This window comes from Triturus cristatus, chromosome 1_1 (genome assembly GCF_964204655.1).
Source record: "Triturus cristatus chromosome 1_1, aTriCri1.1, whole genome shotgun sequence".
In the NCBI taxonomy this organism is placed as follows: domain Eukaryota; kingdom Metazoa; phylum Chordata; class Amphibia; order Caudata; family Salamandridae; genus Triturus; species Triturus cristatus.
Window position 1 is genome coordinate 140072120 of NC_140579.1, and position 17783 is coordinate 140089902.

Genomic DNA, 17783 nt, shown 5'->3' on the forward strand with positions numbered 1-17783 from the left:
ATTGGCTCTCGTGGTCGCATTGGTACGCAGGCTCTGCAGAGTAGGCTAAAGAACGGTGATGGATTAAACCCAGATCAGTTGACTGGGGGTGAGTGCTTGCAATGTTCAACACTCCGTCCATCATTTCCTTTGGTTTTTGCTTTGTTCGCCATAAGTTAGCAGGGTATGCTCAGACGTGAGTCCCTTGCTCACTTTGCCACTGGATTCAAGCAAGCCTGGCTGCAGACGGCTGAAATGCCAGAAACCGGTCCTAGGAAGCTTGTTTCCTGTCCAGGGAAGACATGGCTTGGCAGTTCGGGCTGGACTGTTCCCATGAGGCACAGGGTCAGACTGGTTTGCATATGGCCATGTCTGAACTGGGGTGGCAGAGTGGGCTAAAGAACGGTGATGGATTAAATCCATATCAGTTGACTGGGGGTGAGTGCTTGCAATGTTCAACACTCCGTCCATCATTTCCTTTGGGTTTTGGCTCTGCATGTCGAGCATGTCCCAGGAGGCGGATTCTCCTCCTTTCTTGGAAGTCCAAAGGTAAAAAACAAGTAATATGCTGTTCGTAATCGTTAAAAGGCGGAGTCAGTTGAAGTGCTTGACTATGAGTGAATCAAAGGGCGGGAATCCATTTTATTGGAATTGAGAGCCCTCACACACCCAGAGGGGTGTCATGCTTCATCATCGTGCTGCTCCTCGTCGGGTCGGCACTGCAATACCTGACGGGCTCCCGATGAGGGGCACTTTGGCGGAGATCTCTTTTCCAGTAGCTGTTTGGTGCCGTGGGGGTGAGGGGCCTTGTAAGTGAAGATGTCAAAAGATGTGTTAAGTGAGTGAATTTAAAACAGGGTTGGGAGTACCTGCAAAAACAATGTTAATAAGTGGGTGACCTTCCACATGAAAGAGCGCGCCAAATGAGACATAAATCTCAGCTTTGTGCCTTTTGTTTTGTTTTTACTGTAATCGTGGCTGGGGGGTCACCTGAAAAAGTTGGAAGTCTTATGCTGTGATTTTGATCCCCTAGAACCGGTCATGAAAACTGACATCTGAAGGTCTTTTCTACCCACCACCTGATGACATGTATTAGAACAGTAACATTTCTTGTTACAACAGACAACGTGGTGAACATATGCTGGAAGCAACAGCTGCGGTGACATTGTCTTTCTTATAGTAAACATGTATCAGTGAACGGAAAATAACTTTACATTGCTTCGTTTCTAGGCAACACTGGTATAATGACAATTACCGTTATGTAACGCTCGTGTCAAACTGAAGGTTTTAAGCAGCACCGAACTTCCCACACAGGAGTCACACTTGTCTGGGGGTGGAGGTACATTGAAGAGCCCTTAGGTAGTAGGTGCCGACTGGCGCAGGAACTCGGACCCGGGTCCCTGCCATCGAAGGAGCATCCCTTGCCGCTTGAACCATATTTGGGGAGCCCGCTGATCAGAGGTTGTCCCCAACCCTCAACCCCGAGTCACAGCGCTGCCCCCTCGCAGCCCTGTGCAGCAGCTGCATCTGAGGCTGGGATGCGAGTGACCCGACCAGCCATGAGGCCAGGGACGGCTAAAAAAGGGGAGGGATATAGGTACTCAGTGCGACCAGGGAAGCATTACCAACAACGCCTGCGTGCCTCTCCTAATACCCCATTCACAGCCCACGCCCAGCGCTGATGGATACTGCAGACGAGAAAAGAAGGCCAGGGCATGAGCTACTGCAAATACAGTGGCATGAAGGCTCCAGACCTAAGCCACCCGCCTGACGCATGGCCCCCCCCAGGGGTAAAGTTGCAGTGTGGACATCGTGGGGTGCCGGACAGGGCCTTGCACCCCCTACACTCACCTTATTACCCGTGACCCGCCGGCCTCTACCACTCGACCCCGTAATCTTAAACGTAAATCTGGTGCCAAAGTCCAGTGCGCAAGGGCCCAGCTGGCCACTGTACTGGAGGAGGGGGTTCACGGCGCCCGCTGCGCACCAACCCCCTGCCCCACGATACACGTTCAAGCATGGCACGCCGCTCCGAGGCGGGAGTCTGGCCAGACTCCTGGCCCTCCAATGCCCTGGTGCACCCCGGGCCGGCCCGAAGCGGGGTCCTGCCCAAGGCCACATGCCATGACCAAGTGGCCTCAGCTGTGGCTGCCGGCCAGAGCGTGCCTGGAGCAGCCCAAACGCCCCCCTCGCCCTCAGGCGGACAGAAGCCTAGGTGATGGCCAGGCTAGGCAAACCGGCCTGGGGGGCTGCCCCCTTAGTGGGGATGTAGAGGGGGGGTTGATTCACCGCACACTCCAGGTGATCTCGGCACGGGTCACAGCGGCACACACCCTCAAGACGGCGTGTCCGGCGCAAAGAGGATGCCAAGATGGCCGGGGGAGGCATAAATACCTCCCCACCTCCTCGGAGCACCGGAAGTGACGCACCTCTCGCGTCTGGTAAGGGGACTCCACCTAGAGTCCCACAATAGTAGTGGGGGTGGGGAAATGCCGCCCCCTTCCCTTCTGCTGCCGGACCCTGGGCGGGCACAGAGAACGACCAACCAGAGGGAACGAGGGCTCCACGAAGCGGCTGCTGAGGAGGCTCCTGCGGGGGAGGAGCCCAGGCTCTTTCCTGACTCTACGGGATGTGTAAGTGACATGGGAGGTCTGTGGATCGTCAGGAGCCCGACTCTGTCCCTATTTCCTGCTCCCTAAGGCATTCTCGCGGATTCTTCTGCCCCTCCCGGACTGCAGCCCGAGTCCCCCCTTCTGCCTGTAATACAGCCTGCTCTTTATTTCTGCCGCCCCTCCCCTTTTGCTGCCGTCCAGCTCCGAGACTGTTCTCTACTCACTTCAGCATTCTGACTGTCCCACCTGCCTACATCCCCCTTCTCCCCTCCCAGAAGCCCCCACTTCCTCCTTCCCTGCGCCCAGCCCTCCACCGGAAGACTTTTTACTCTCATAATAAAGAAGCTTCACTTTTACACCCACAGCGGACTGACCCTTGCGTCTCTGTCCCATTCTCACTTCCTTCACTTTCTGCCTCCCCCTCCGATACCACCCCGCCTCCTCACCCGCTTCCAGAAATCCTCTTCTCATTCCCCACCCTCCCCACTATCCTCATTCACTGCTCCTTTTTTCCTTCATTCTCTCTTCCCCATCTCCTTCTTCACCCACAATGTAACCATTCACTTTATGGCGCTTTGTGTTCCCTCACTCAAACCCCCACCCTCTTTCTTCCCTGCTCTCCCATCACCATTAGGGGTCTCTGCACTTCACCCCCTCCTATTTCTGTAACAACCCCCTTCTTTCTCCCCTGACCCCGTTGCCACTGCCCTTACACCGCCCTCTCCAGTTTCTCTAGGTGCAGGCTCTCTCTCCTACCACTCTCTGGGAGATCACCTTTCTGCTAACCTACCCCGTTCTTTCTCAAAAGTCACTCCCTTCGTTCACCGCCTCTTTCTTACATCCCGTTCCTACACATTCCACTCTCTCACCCTTCGAAGACAGTTCTTCTTTTTATGCCTCTTTCTTAGACTAGCTTTGTTTCTCTTCCTTCGACTACCCCCCCAGTGTCAGATTTCCATACACACTCGCTGAAATGCACCGAATCTGTTCTCAGCACATTCGCCTGTCCCCTGAGATGCCCCCGTTCTCTGGCGTCTCTCAGAGGGACCGGCGCAAACTTTGCATCAGCATCATTCTATTTTCTAAAAAAGTAGATTGAATACGAAATGAGTGCCGAGAACAGAAGCGGGCCCTATGAGTGCTGAACCAGCCTTTTCTTGGAGCGAAGCGCACGCATGGGAGGCGACGCGCCTCTAGGCACTTGAGAGGATTTATCGGAGATTCGAGAGCTGGTGACATGTGCTGATGATAGTTGCCCGGTACTTCTCTGTCCCAACTGCCGACTACTGGCGTGAAGTGAAGGATGAACGGTGTCCGGAAATCCAGGCTAAACAGAAGTAAACTGTCTGAGTGAAGGTACAGGGATTTCCATAGCTCATCCTAGGGCTGACCAAATACCCATGTTAACAAGCGCTCGCCATGATGTTTTTGTTTGCCTTTTTCTGCCGTCCCACTTGGACGGCCTCGCCTGCTAAAAGGTTTCTCATCTTGGCCATGTGTTTAGCCCCATAAAGATAAGAAACCTTTTACTTCATAAGGAAAGCAGGCGAGGCCGTCCAAGTGGGACGGCAGAAAAAGCAGAGCGAAAACGTCGCCAACAGCTCTTTCCCAATGGCAGGCCGCTGTTTAGCATAAACGGTGGCACCAGCAAATGAAGAGGGGCGGGGCTTAAAGCCCTTTACCGAAAAATCCCCAAAACGTTAAATCTCGCCAGCGAGACTGCACATGTGCGCAGCCTACCCTACCGAGACCTAAAAATCTCGCCAGCGAGACTGCGCATGTTCGCAGCCTACGCTAGCGAGACCTAAAAATGAGGAAAAGCAAGGAGAAGGCACCGAAAAAGCATGTAGAAAGCAACGAGAAGACGGCTGCTAGAGTGATGCAGCAGCACTGGGAGAGCTGGGCCAGGGCCAGTTTGGACAAATTGTTTGATCTTTGGCAAATGGTGCCCTTGGCTGCGAGGGGTTCCTTCCACCTGCCTGGTTACTAAAGGCTGGGCCTGTCCACACCGGCTGTCCCCGGTATCAGGGCGGGGCTGCCCCGCGCTTCCCAGCTAGCCTCTCTGTTTAACATCATTCACTTGAAATCATCCGAGGCAGCTCTCAAACACCTTTTAAGTGATTATTGAAGCAAACACAGGGACAAGTGCCTCGGGACAAAGGAATATGGAGTATTTTGCAGGCATTCATTTCCACTTAGCAGAACGCAGTCCTTCAAGAACAGCAATATGTAAACACTTCAGCTATCATTTTTTTGTTCTTGGAAAGGTGTCTACTCTATGCAGCGCTGCGAGGCCTCCTCCCCTGGGTCATGCAGCGCTACATCATATCTGTGAGTTCACAGAGCTACACCATTGCTGGGAGGTACAGGAAAGGGGCTCCCCTTCTCTGGGTCATGGAGAAATTGTTTAGCGCTCTGAGGCCTAGGGTGAGCATCCCCCCTACCCCCCCCTCATCGTCCAGCGTTGCAAGACCACCGGGAGGGGGTCCCCTCTCTTGAGCCTCACAGCCATGATCCAGCGCTGCGAGACCGCCAGGAGGGGGTCCCCTCTCCTGAGCCTCACAGCCATGAACCAGTGCTGCGAGACCGCCGGGAGGGGATCCCCACAGTCATGATCCAGCGCTGCGAGACCGCCAGGAGGGGGTCTTCTCTTCTGAGCCTCACAGCCATGATCCAGCACTGCGATACTGTAGGGAGAGGGTCCTGTCTCGAGCCTCACAGCCATGATCCAGCACTGTGAAACCGCCGGGAGGGTGTCGCCACAGCCATGATCCTGCGCTGCGAGACCGCAGGGAGAGGGGGTCCCCTCTTTTGAGCCTCGCAGCCATGATCCAGCGCTGGGAGACCGCAGGGAGAGGGGGTCCCCTCTCGAGCCTCGCAGCCATGATCCAGTGCTGCGAGACCACAGGGAGAGGTGGTCCCCTCTCTTGAGCCTCTCAGCCATGATCCAGCGCTGAGAGACCGCAGGGAGAGGGGGTCCCCTATCATGAGCCTCACAGCCATGATCCAGCGCTGCATGACCACAGGGTGAGGTGGTCCCCTCTCTTGAACATCGCAGCCATGATCCAGCGCTGCGAGACCACCAGGAGGGGGTCCTCTCTCTTGAGCCTCGCAGCCATGATCCAGCGCTGCGAGACCGCAGGGAGAAGGGGTTCCCTCTCTTGAGCCCCACAGCCATGATCCCGCACTGCGATACCGTAGGGAGGAGGTACCCTATCATGAGCCTCACAGCTATGATCCAGCGCTGTGAGACAGCCGGGAGGGGGGGGCCCCCTCTCTTGAGCCTCGCAGCCATGATTCTTGGACTTCAGCACAGTGGTGCGGGTCCTCAGGTTGTGGGGCTTTCGGCAGCAACCCACACTGTCCATGGGGAGCACCAGCCCTTTTCCTGTAATATACTGCTCTGCTTGGGCGCGTAGAGCATTGAAGAAAGAGGGACAGAACACAGGAGCTTTATCCTATCGCAAGGGTGGCCCATGGCTCGCGAGGTAGGCCCATGGGCCAGGTCAGTCGAAGAGCCAGGTCTTGAGGTCCTTCCTGAATGTGTGAAGCGTTTGGGAGCTTCGGATGTTGACCGGCAGCTCATTCCAGGTCTTGGCTGCGATGTAGGCGAAAGCTCTCCCGCCTATTCTGTGTCTGCGGATGCGGGGGACCTCTGCCAGGGCAGGTCAGCGGAGCGGAGGTTCCTCTTGGGTGCGTGGAAACAAACTCGGTCGTTGAGGTATTTGGGGCCGATTTTGTTGAGGGACTGGTAGGCGTGGGTGAGGAGTTTGAAGGTGACCCTCTTCTCGACAGGGAGCCAGAGGAGGCTTTGTAGGTGTTGGGTCATATGCTCGTGGCGCGGCGTCCCTAGGACAAGCCTGGCAGCAGCGTTCTGGATGGTTTGGAGTTTGCGTAGAAGAGTTTTGTCGATTCCGGTGTAGAGGGCGTTGCCGTAGTCTATTCTGTTGGTTATTAGTGCGTGGGTGACGGTCTTTCCGCAGTCGGGGGGGGGGATCCATTTGAAAGTCTTACGAAGGATGCATAGGCAGTTGCAACTGGTGGATGTGATGGCATTGATCTGGCGGTTCATGGACAGGGAGGAGTCGAGGATTATGCCGAGGTTCCGGGCGTGGTCTGTTGGGGTGAGTGGGCTCCCGAGGGCGGGGGGTCACCAGGTGTTGTCCCATGCTGAGGTGCAGGGTCCAAGGATGAGGACCTTGGTCTTTTCAGAGTTGATCTTAAGGCAGCTATCCTTCATCTAGGCTGCTACGTTTCTCATTCCTTCCTGGAAGCAGAGTCTGGTGTCTTCTGGATGTCGTTTGCGTAGGATACGATGCTGAGCCCGTGCTGTTGGACAATGGCGGCCATGTAGATGTTAAAGAGCATTGGGCTGAGTGACGATCCTTGGGGTACTCCGCAGATGATGTCAGTGGGGTCGGAGAGGAAGGGGGGGGGGAGGGGGGAGGGGTAGTCTGATCCTCTGGGTTCTGCCGGAGAGGAAGGATTGGATCCAGTCAAGGCCGGATCCCTGTATTCCTGAGATGTGGAGTCTAGCAGCTAGCGTGCGACGTGAGATGGTGTCGAAAGTTGCAGAGAGGTCTAGGAGGATGAGGGCTGCGGTGTGTCCCTGGTCTAGCAGCATGCAGATGTCGTCAGTGGTGGCGAGGAGGGCAGTCTCGGTGCTGTGCTTGCTGCGGAAGCCAGACTGGGAAGCTTCTTCTAGGATGGAGTTCTCTTCGATGAAGGTGGTCAGCTGGGTGTTCACGAGTCTTTCGGTGACTTCGGCTGTGAAGGGGAGGAGGGAGATGGGCCGGTACTTCTTCAGGTCAGTTGGGTCGGCTGTAGGTTTCTTGCGCACGTTTCCAGTCAGATGCTAGATCTGAGGGAGGAGTTGATTGTCCGTCCTAGTTCGGGTGCGATGACAGCGGTGGCCCTGTGGAAGATGTGAGGGGGGGGCAGGGGTCAGTTGGCGCCCCTGAGTGCGTCTCCTTCATGGTTGAGGTGATGAGCTCGATGGACGCGGGGGCCCAGGCGGTGATGGTAGGCTTCTCGGCGGTGGTGGGAGGTGTGGTGCTGTCTTCTGCTGGCTCGCTGAAGTTGTCGTAGAGGGCCTTGATCTTCAAGTAGGAGCTGAGTTTATTGCAGAGTTCCTGGGAGGGTGTGATGTCCGTGGCTTCGCAGGTGGGTTTTACGAACTGCTGAATGACGTTGAACAGTTCCTTGACGTTGGATGCGTTGGTCTTGACTTTGTCTTTGATGAAAGTCCTTTTGGTGTCCCTTATACGCTGGTGGTAGTCCTTCAGGGCGCTCTTGTGGTTGTTCCATGCTTCCGTGGTCTTCTGGTTCTGCCAGGTTTTCTCAAAGCGTTTGCAGGAGCTTCATGGAGTTCGAAGATGAACCAGGCGGCCTTCAGGGGGCTTTGTCTGGTGGTGCGGCGGAGAGGTGCCAGCTTGTCAGTGCAGCAGGAGACCCAGCAGTGGAATTCCCTGGCTGCAGAGTTTGTGTCGGTCGTAGCGTTGGGGGGGATCTTTGAGGAGGGCGGAGTTTAGGTGCTCTTCTGTGACCTTACCCCAGTTCTGCCGCGGGGCGGTCTTGGGTGGGGCAGTGGTGTTGAATGTGAAATGGATGCAGTGGTGGTCCGTCCAGGGGGACTGGATGGTGTGGCTGAAGCGGATGTTTGATCCTCCCGCGAAGATGGGGTCGAGGGTGTGACCCGCTCTGTTGGTGGGAGTGCTGACGAGCCGTATCAGTCCTAGGTTGGCGAGGTTCGAGGAGTGTGGTGGAGTCGGGGTCCTGGCTGTTCTTGAGGTGGAAGTTCAGGTCCCCGAGCAGAATGTAGTCCATGGAGGTGATGGCGTGGGGTGCGGCGAGCTCGGCCATGGTGGTTGCGGGCTGGGCGTGTGGTCCAGGAGGTCTGTAGATGAGGGTGCCGCGTAGCATGGTCCTGGGGCAGGTCTGGATCTGGAAATGGAGGTGTTCCGTGTTGGAGTGGGGGGGGGTCGTTCGAGGTGGATGTGGAGAGTCGGAGGCGGGTCCTGTGTGCGATGGCGAGGCCTCCTCGCGGGCGGTGTAAGAGGTCCTTTCTCTGTATCTTGTAGCCCTCAGGGATTGCAGTGGCGATGTCAGGGCCGGAGGGGGCATTGGTCCAGGTTTCCGTGAAGAAAGCGACGTCTGGTGAGAGGGTGTCGATCAGGTCCCAGATCTCTACTGCGCGTCGGTGTAGGGAGCGTACATTGAGAAGGATGCAAGTCAGGGTTTCTGTGGGTCGCTCCGTGGGTGGCCCTTCGGCGGTTGCTGGTGCCTTGTTGATGGTCAAGGATCTTTGGCAGTGTCCGCTCGAGAACTGCCCATGGGTCGTGATGGGCGAGGAGCTTGCGCAGTTGGTGTGGTCTCCGGGGTTGAGAGCGTGGAGGGTGGCTGAGTCGTAGCGGTGGGGACCAGGAGAACCATGGTTCCTGGTGCTGGTGGGGTCGCGGACGGGCGAAGACGAGCAGCGCACCCGTCACCATTTAGTAGGGGAGGGGGTCAGAAGCAGAGGAGGCGGGAGCGGGGCTGAACGGGGGGGCGGGGCTGCAGCAGCAGGAAATAGAAGATAAACACAGGGCGTTAAAAAAAATATATATACACATATATATACACATATATATACACACACTGGAAAAAATGTTGCAATTAGCTATGGTGCAAGAAAAAAAGAGCGAACTCGGTCTGCTGATTGAATAGCAAACTAGTAACAAGTGAAGTGCAGTAGGCTCCAGAGGCACTGGTGCAACTGCACCTGTTGCACCACCCATAGCCACACCCCTTTACAGAAGGATTCCAGGGCATGAGCGATGCGCAGTGCCTCGTGCGCAGGCATGAGAAGCCTACGTCATGTGCAGACATTTCACATGGTCAAAGGTAGCACTCTCCCCAGCAGCGCCGCTCGTCAGCCGGTTCGCCCGAGTTCTGAGCCTCTCACCTGAGTTCGATATTTTGCCGCTTTTCCCCCTGAATTCTTATTGGCTGCGTGACTTTTGTCTGCTGTTTGATTGTGCATTACCGTATTTGTAATCTGTAATGTGTAGTTTTACTGTCCCTGTACTTTGCCGCTGTCCCTGTAATCTCTTCTATTTCCCACAGCAGGCCAACTAGAGAGCCTAAAACATGGTTTCCAGGAGGTGGAGAACAACAGGATTCCCAAAAGATGCCGGACAGTGGGGTATCTAGAAGGTGCAAGAGAATCCCAAAAGGAACGGAAAGAGAATAGCAGATGGTGCCGACGGCGGGACCAGGAGAGGGGGCCGACGGCGGGGCCAGGAGAGGGGGCCCACGGCGGGGCCAACAGAGGATGCAGGTAACTGGACTAAAAGAAGGTGCAGAACAATGGAACTTCCATAAAGTGCAGAAGGAAACTTTCAAAAGTGCAAACATCTAGACTAACCTGCAGTTCAGGTCAGTCAGCCTGCACCAGTGCACCTTTGAACAGCTGATCTCCAGAAGGTGTGGAACAGTGATTCCCAGACAGTGGAGAACGGGACTCACAAAAGGTGCAGACAGCAGGACTCCAAGGACTTGTGGAACATCTATTCCCAGAAGATGCAAGGCAGAAGGTGCAGACAGCACAAAGAGACACAGAATAAACATCTTTTAAGAATATATTTTATTTGGTCTGTTGAGGTCCTTCAGGAGTAAAAGGCACTAAATGTGTAACAGGTTGGCCATAGTCCCCCGTGCAGTAGCCTTTTTACAACAAAGAGCATTTCCTGAGCCCCACTTGGCCACAGCTAACATGTCACAGTGATTTCCACAACTATCTCTGACTAGTTCTAATTGACTGTTCCCTCAGTAGCCGTTCTGTGCTGCCGCTAACTAGCCACAGTTCAGCTTCCCTTCCTTTGATTTCTCAACAATATTGCTCCATAAATGACCACATTAAATTCTAGGCTTCAGTGCAACAATACTTGAAGCAGTCAACATTCAACAGGTTGAGGGCACCAACGGTATGGTAAGATGCTGACATCGATTTCTCTTCGTGATCTTCTGCTCACAGTTGGAATCTGTATCCAAGATGGGGTAGAATTTATCCACCAAAAACACCCGATGCCTGTGTGACCCTTGATGCTCGGCAGGTTTGTTTCATCTGCTGGAGCAAAGGTTTAATTGAGGTGGTCCTCCCATATGCACTACTTTCACTGCCTTCCCAGCATCATCTGCTCTCCTTGGAGGGACATGTTGGAATAGGTTCCAGTTTCACGTGCTGAGGTTTTCAGTTCATCCAGGCTCAAGACTTTTCCAGGACAGACTGGCTCGACCCTGTCTGCACCCGGGGCTTGAGTGTTTTGATGTCATTCACAGCGTACCGACCTTCTCTGCAGCTCTCCAGTCAGTGCGAAGTGAATTGATTGAGGAGCTTACAGTGCAGAAGTCCTAAGTGCTTCTGAATCCAAGAGCACTTGTGGCCTTCTTGAATGAGCTGCCACACCTTCTCCATCTCGCTGGGCTTAACATGATGGGAGGTGAAGATAATTTGGTAGCAGCAAGCATCCTCGATGTAGTGTAGGGCTCCTGCGATCTTCGACAAGTGCATAGGTGCAATCCCCAGCTTCTGGGTGCAGATCCCAACATAGACGTCCTCCATCGGGATGAATGGAATCTCCAAGGAGGCGACGTAGAATTTCAGTGCCACATCCCCAGAGAACAGGTATGCCGTACCACTGCAGTATGGCGGAAAGTATTGTTCTGGGTATGTGACTTCCGACACGTAATATTTGCTAAAGGAGTCGCGCATAGGATTAACCCTCCAGTGGATGCGGCCGATATACAGGTCTGCTGGCTTCTCTCCCAAAGACTGGAGGTAGCCAACCAGCCCTTCTAAGTTCACATAAACATCGTCGTCCACCTTCAGGACGTAGCGGACATGGGGGCAGAATGTGGCTGTCCACTGCATGATCATCACAGTCTTGTGAGTCAGGTTGCGGTAGGTGTCAGTGAAAAGCCCTTGGACTATGTCACCGTGCTGGGCAGATTCCTCCTCTATTTCTGCCTGAGCTGTCAGCGAGGTCGACATTCCTAAGGCAAAGAGAGTCAAAATATGATGTCCCCCAACCACCCGGATTCTCGACCAGGTCTTCCTGATAGCCCGTCGGTTTACAACATTGGAAGGTGCACTAATCACGAAGCTCACCATGAAGGGGGTGTCTGGTTGGCACGCTTTGGCATTAGCGATATGGTAGTAGGCAGGCATTCTCAGGCGCAGGAAGGTGGTGTTAAAGTTTGCAGCCTTAGCTCGCAGCTCAGAAGTGCGGCTCTTCACCAGCAGTGGGAGGACCGTCCAAGAAAGTGCCTCTTCCAGCAGTCCCACAGCAACCAGGGTCAATATCAGGAAGGTAGAACCCAGGAAGAGCAAGAGTCTGAGCAAACACAAGGAGCGGGATTTTGTGCAACACATCCATCGCCAGAACCGCATTGCCGCAGCCTTCTGAGGCTGTTGACTGTTTGGAGGTTCCCTGTCCTGCAGCACTTGCTATCGGGCTGCCACGTTCATTGGGTCATCACTGCAGGAACAAGTGACAAACTAAAGTCTCTACTCATTGAAGTCTCTGGTCACAGGTGAAACTCGCAGAAACGTCCCACTGGGTGGTCACTGGTGGACCTCTGCCTTGTATGTTCAAGTGCGCCATGTGGTCGGCCTGGCAGGGATCCAGAAGACTTCTATCCATCATGGTCTTCTGGTCACTGGTGCAACTCTTCTGGGCAGCATCAGTAGTTGGCCAGCAGTTGGCCAGCAGAAGACCGATCAAACCTGAAAGATAGCAAGAAAGCTGCATCAGCAAACAATCACACGTGCATGTTCAGAGACAGCAGGGTGTGCAGGTCATAATTCAGCATTCATGATGAGTGCAGAAGAACTACTCCAACATGGGTGCAAAACTCCGAGAAAGCCTCCACTCCTGGTGGAGAGGGTGTTAACACTGGAGCTCCTTTCACCCCCAGAGATTACCTCTCTATCTTTGACACCCATGAGTTCTTGCAAACAAGCAGTTTCACCAAATGCAGCAAAAGATCTTGGCGCATCAGAGAAGGCCTCTGTGGTCCACACACACCTGAAGCCTTCTTTTCCTGCCAAGTCCTACTTTCAATACTCTTGGCACGGGCTGAGCAGAGACCCTCTCCCATTTACAAGACAATGGATGCCGTGCAGGCTCCTGTCTGTGTGTGTAACATACAACATGGAATCTAAGATGTACAGAAGCTTCTACAGTGTCATATAAGCACCTGGGCACCAAGCCTGCCACTTGCCTGTGGCCTCCAGTTCCTACTTGTTCCAGCCTGATCCAGTGACACCACTGCTGCCTGGGTTTCCCTGCCCATGTTTCCTGCTCACCGATCTTCCTGACAACTATGCCTCGCCCAACCTAGGATCTACAGAATGCAGAGCACAGCGGGCGTTTTGCAGGCGTGCCACAAGCAAGTAAGCCGGTCTGCACCGGTCCATACTCAGCGTCATGTCCTCTGGCACTCCCGCAGATACACTATCGTTGAGTTCTACACTCTCGACCCCGATGCTGCAACAAACACTGCCACTGCGCCGACCCTCGCTCTAGGGTAGGACCTTTTCACCTGCACCCACTGCCACTTGCCACAGCGCACGCACCAGCCCACCGACCATGCCCATGCTGAACACACCACCAACCCTACCTGAACAAAAACACCAACTCACATGTGCCCTTCTCAACACATACTCACTATGGAAACACCACCAAGATTTGGCACCTTATCTACACCCTCACACCCAATGTCCTCTACCTCACAGACGTTGCTCAATCCCACTTCTGTGCCCAACATCACCACTGCAATACCCGAAGGATACAAGATCGCCCATCGCAAAGCCTGGCGGAGGAATGGCCATCATACACCAGGAATCCATCCAATGCACCAACACAAATAACATCACCCCAGCCATGGAACACCTCCACTTCTGACTCCAAACAGATAACAAAACAACTATCAGGAGCACGTCCAGCCTTCTGCAACTTCATCACCTCCGTCGCCATAGACTTCACCAACTACATTTTCCTTCGCAACCTCCGCTTCCATCTTGACAATCACAATGACATCAACACTACCAACCTCCGACAGCATGAACAACATCAGATTCACCAAACTCGTCCACGACTCCATGCATACTGCAGGCCACATTCCAGAACCCATCTTCACTCCAGGGACCGCATCAAGTACAGCCACACCATGGAATTCACCTGGACCAACCACTCCATCGTCCACTTCAACATCATCAGCTCACGGACCCGTGCCCCCAGTCAGCCCACCGCAGCTGGAGCAAAGTCTCTAAGGACACATGGATCAACACCCTCAACACCACCCACCCCATCTCTAACAACCTAGACCAGAACATCAGACACTTCCAACAGTTGGATCACCAAATGCGCTGACAGCATCGCTCACATTGGCAACAACACCCACAGAAGGTCCACCAAGTGAGCTAGCAGGTACACTGAAGATTCCAGAATAATCTAGCGCAAAACTTTGAAAATCTACCCCTATGTTAGCTACGTATATGAAGAAAGTGGAAAACTTGATATCTTGCTGTTCGGTGTGTCCCATCAACTCAATCCATGTCACGCGCTTGGTTAAATAAGTTACACGTTACAAAATTTTTGTTGCTTTTAGTGAACGTATGTGGGTAACATAGCATAAAACGAATGATTTGTTACTCCTTTACAAAAACAAAGCAAATCTTTTTTGAACGGACGCGGACGTGCACAATCTGAAACGTCACTGTGCAACAAACTGTTGGAGGTATTTAGTGGGTCTGGGGCCATCACCACCATTTTGCAGACAGGAAAGTAGCTGGAAAAAAAATATGATTTTTTGAAGTTCAGAAGTAATCAAAGCCAACCTTAGAAGACCCCTTTAGCTGGGTTTGCAATGCTTGACCAGGTCTGTGAGGCTCAGACCAACAGCCCACCATCGGGCCTCTCACCTGAGCGGAGGAACTGTCTCCGCTCGAACTCTCACCCATGGCCCAGCACTGTGAGACCCCAGGGAGGCACTCTCCCCACCTGTGGCAGCTCCTCCGCTAAGGCGGAGGAGGTTCACCCCACTGTGTTATGCAGTGTCAAAATAATGAAAAATAAAATGATAATAACCAGCATTATTATAGTTTTCGGTTCCTAGATCCTAGATTCAGTCCTGGGACAGTTCTTGGAAACAAGTGAGTAAATTAGTTTTAGTTACGGTTGTGATTTTTAAGCAATATTTTGCCATTTTAAAAGTTGACACTTGGAAACTAAATGACCAATGTTATCCTGTGGAAGGAAATTCACTTAGCAGGTAAGTGGGGTTATGGTTACTTTTTCTAGGTCAGTGTTGGATCCTGGATCCAGCACTAGTGTACCACCTGTAAGCAGTTGAGAAACTGCGTTTAAGTTATACAGGCGATTTTTAAGGAATATTTATAAGTTTGCAAAATCGACACAAGAAATTTCACAGAAAACAGTGAATGGTTTCCTGTTAGACCTGGCACCTTGGCGTGAATTTCCCTTCCACTTTTTGCTGATGTGCCTCATGTGTTTTGTTGGCGTTAGCTGCTCAGGGCACTGTGCCACTGCTAATCAGTGCCACAGTGCAAGTGCTCCCTTTTGAAAAGTGTATACATTGATTGGTGTCCATGTTTGGCTTATTTGGTTTACGATCAGCCCCTAGTAAAGTGCACCAGGAGTGCCAGGGCTTGTAAATACAAATGCTGCTGGTGGGCTTGCAGCACTGGTTGTGCCACCCACAGAAGCGGCCTAGTAAAATGTGTCTAAGGTCTGCCACTGCAGAACCTGCGAGCAGTCTGGTACTGTCGCGCTGACTGCGCAAGTGCCCCACTTGCCAGTCCCTAAACCTTCCCTTAACTACATATTAGTCACCCCTCTGGTAGGCCCAAGGGCAGGGTGCATTGTAGGCATAAGATAGGACATGCCCTGATGTGTGTGGCATGTCTTAATAGTGAATTACAGCCATTTTCGTTTTTCACTATTGAAGGCTACCTGCTCTCCATAGGCCAGAATGGGCTGCTGGAATTACTACATGCTGTAATCCCAGTGGACTCCTAGAGCATGGTAGAAAGTCAAGTTTAGTATGCCTGAACTCAGAATAATAAAACACTTATTTTAGTAAAGTTTATTTTAATATCCTGTGTTTGTAAATACTACTTTTAGAAAGTTAGTATTTACTGACCTGGCCATTTCAGTCCGCCTCTGCTGTGTGTGTGTGTGTGTGTGTGTGTGTGTGTGTGTGTGCTGCCTAGTTTCAGTGGGGAGCAGGGCTGGGGAATTCCAGGAGACAGGCTGGCTGCCAGGTGGTGGGTAGAGAGATTACACCAGGATGGGTGGGAGGAGTACACCTTGACTCTGAATAGACCTGTGCTCTGCCACCACAATGCCGGCTCCGCCCCCTGTGGAGCGGCTGATGTCTCTGCCCTGCTGCTGAAAGGAAAGAGCAGAGTCACCACAACAAAGTGCTCCAAAACCGGACTGAGCCAGGCCCAGGCCCCCTGGCGACAAAGAACAAAATAAACTTGCTATAAAAGAAGGAGCCCTGCTCCTAAGAAATCAGATCCTGTTTGCGCCAAGAAGAAACTCTGCCTGAAGAGAAGGACCTGGAAAAGCTGTATGGAGGAGTACTGTCTCTAAGCCTGAGAGACTGGCCTGCGGTGGGTGCCTTGCTGCTGGAAGAAGAGGAAGAAAAGACTGAGAAAGACTTTTGATCAACTTGTGCTTTACAAACAATCTCCAAGGGCTTGCTTCTGAACTTGCCCCCTGAACTGCGCCCCAGGAACAGTGGGCGCTACCTTTCCCCTGGAAGAAGAGAAGCTGCTGGAGGTGATTCTGCAAACGCTGACCCCAGAGAACCTGTGTGCCCCTCATCTGAGCACCGCGACTTCTGCCACCGGGGCTATTGTGAGCACAGTAAAGGCCTGCCTGCCTGGCCCGAGCACAGCAAGCAACTGCCCCCCGAGCCGTAGCTCGCAACGTAAGGAAGAGACTGACCAGGCTCCAAGTGCCGAGTCTCTGCGACCCCCTGGCCATGGAGTTCATTGTACGGACCTGCGACGCACTGTTCGTCACCTGAGCGACGCCGACAGTGCGCCGCGCTGAAAGATCACCCCCGAGCTGCCCCTCCGGCTTCTGAACTTTGTTGTGTGCCTGGAAGCGCCCACGAAGCATCGCCATCCACTGACCTCAAGGGACAGCACCGCGACGTGGGACACCGCTCGACGGACTTCTGGAGCCGCCACGAACATCGCCCCCCAAGAAAAGGTACTGTGCAGTGCAGCGCCCCTGTACGCAGCTTCCTTCGCTGTGTACGGCGATCGTCCCGCTTCGCTTCACATGCGTGAAGCGTGAACTTTGGCAACGTGCGAACCAGCTGTACGAGGCGTCCCGACGAAGGTACGGCCCGTACAGCATTAAATACATTGACGGTGCTCACATGGGAAGCGTGAGGTTCAACAAGAGGCGTACCAGACATGTACGACACGTACCTACGAGGGTACGGTCCGTACGGTTCACGTCCAGCGTACGCGTGCTCACGCGAGAAGCGTGAGAAATGGCACGACGCGTCCAAACAGCGGTACGAAGCGTACCGGAGGCGCTACGAAGCGCACAATACCCCAAAGAAGCCTATTTTAAGTAGAAAAGTGCCATTTTAAGAACTGTGGACTGCCTAAAAGCAATACAAGTAACTGGAACCTCATTTAAGTAGAGAACTGTATTTTTGAAAGCCTGCGTAAAGAAATCTTATATATAAAGAACTTTATTTTTACATAAATACAGCCTTGTGTCTCTGTGTGGTGGGTTGGTGGTAATTGTGTGGGACATTTGGACTGCTTAACCTAATACCCTCTGGAATCTAGCCTGACTGCTCGCGCCACGTTACCTAGAGGGCGAGCAGGGGTTATTTTTAAAGAGGTAATCCTACGCCCTGACTTAGATGAAAAGGGTCCCTGCTTGTCGCAAGTGCATACCTGCGCCAACCAGAGACCCCGGATTCTAACATTTCCTATGGGAGAAAATTCAAGTTACGGGTAAAGTATGTTCTCGTTACTTTTGTAATCCAGTGCTGGGCTCCTAGGCTTAGTACTGGGGCATCTATCTAAAACAGGTAAGTAATTACGTTTTCACAGTTGGTGCAATTTTTAAAGAATATTGGTAGTTTTCAAAC

The 17783-nt window shown here is 53.1% G+C and overlaps 3 pseudogenes across 7 annotated transcripts in view; all 3 read right to left on the reverse strand.

Annotated features, from left to right (window-relative positions):
* The window catches only part of LOC146869834 (beta-1,3-galactosyltransferase 9 pseudogene), a 198830-nt pseudogene that overhangs the window by 107026 nt on the left and 74021 nt on the right, over positions 1-17783 (reverse strand). The window lies entirely within an intron of this gene.
* Positions 1-17783, reverse strand: part of LOC146869835 (beta-1,3-galactosyltransferase 9 pseudogene) — a 155660-nt pseudogene that overhangs the window by 63887 nt on the left and 73990 nt on the right. The window lies entirely within an intron of this gene.
* LOC146869837 (beta-1,3-galactosyltransferase 9 pseudogene) overlaps positions 10201-17783 on the reverse strand; it is an 81609-nt pseudogene continuing 74026 nt past the window's right edge. For all 4 annotated transcript variants that reach the window (XR_014967590.1, XR_014967563.1, XR_014967583.1 and 1 more), the window contains exon 2: positions 10201-12357. The product of XR_014967590.1 is annotated as a beta-1,3-galactosyltransferase 9 pseudogene, transcript variant X4 (transcript). The remainder of the gene's footprint in view (positions 12358-17783) is intronic.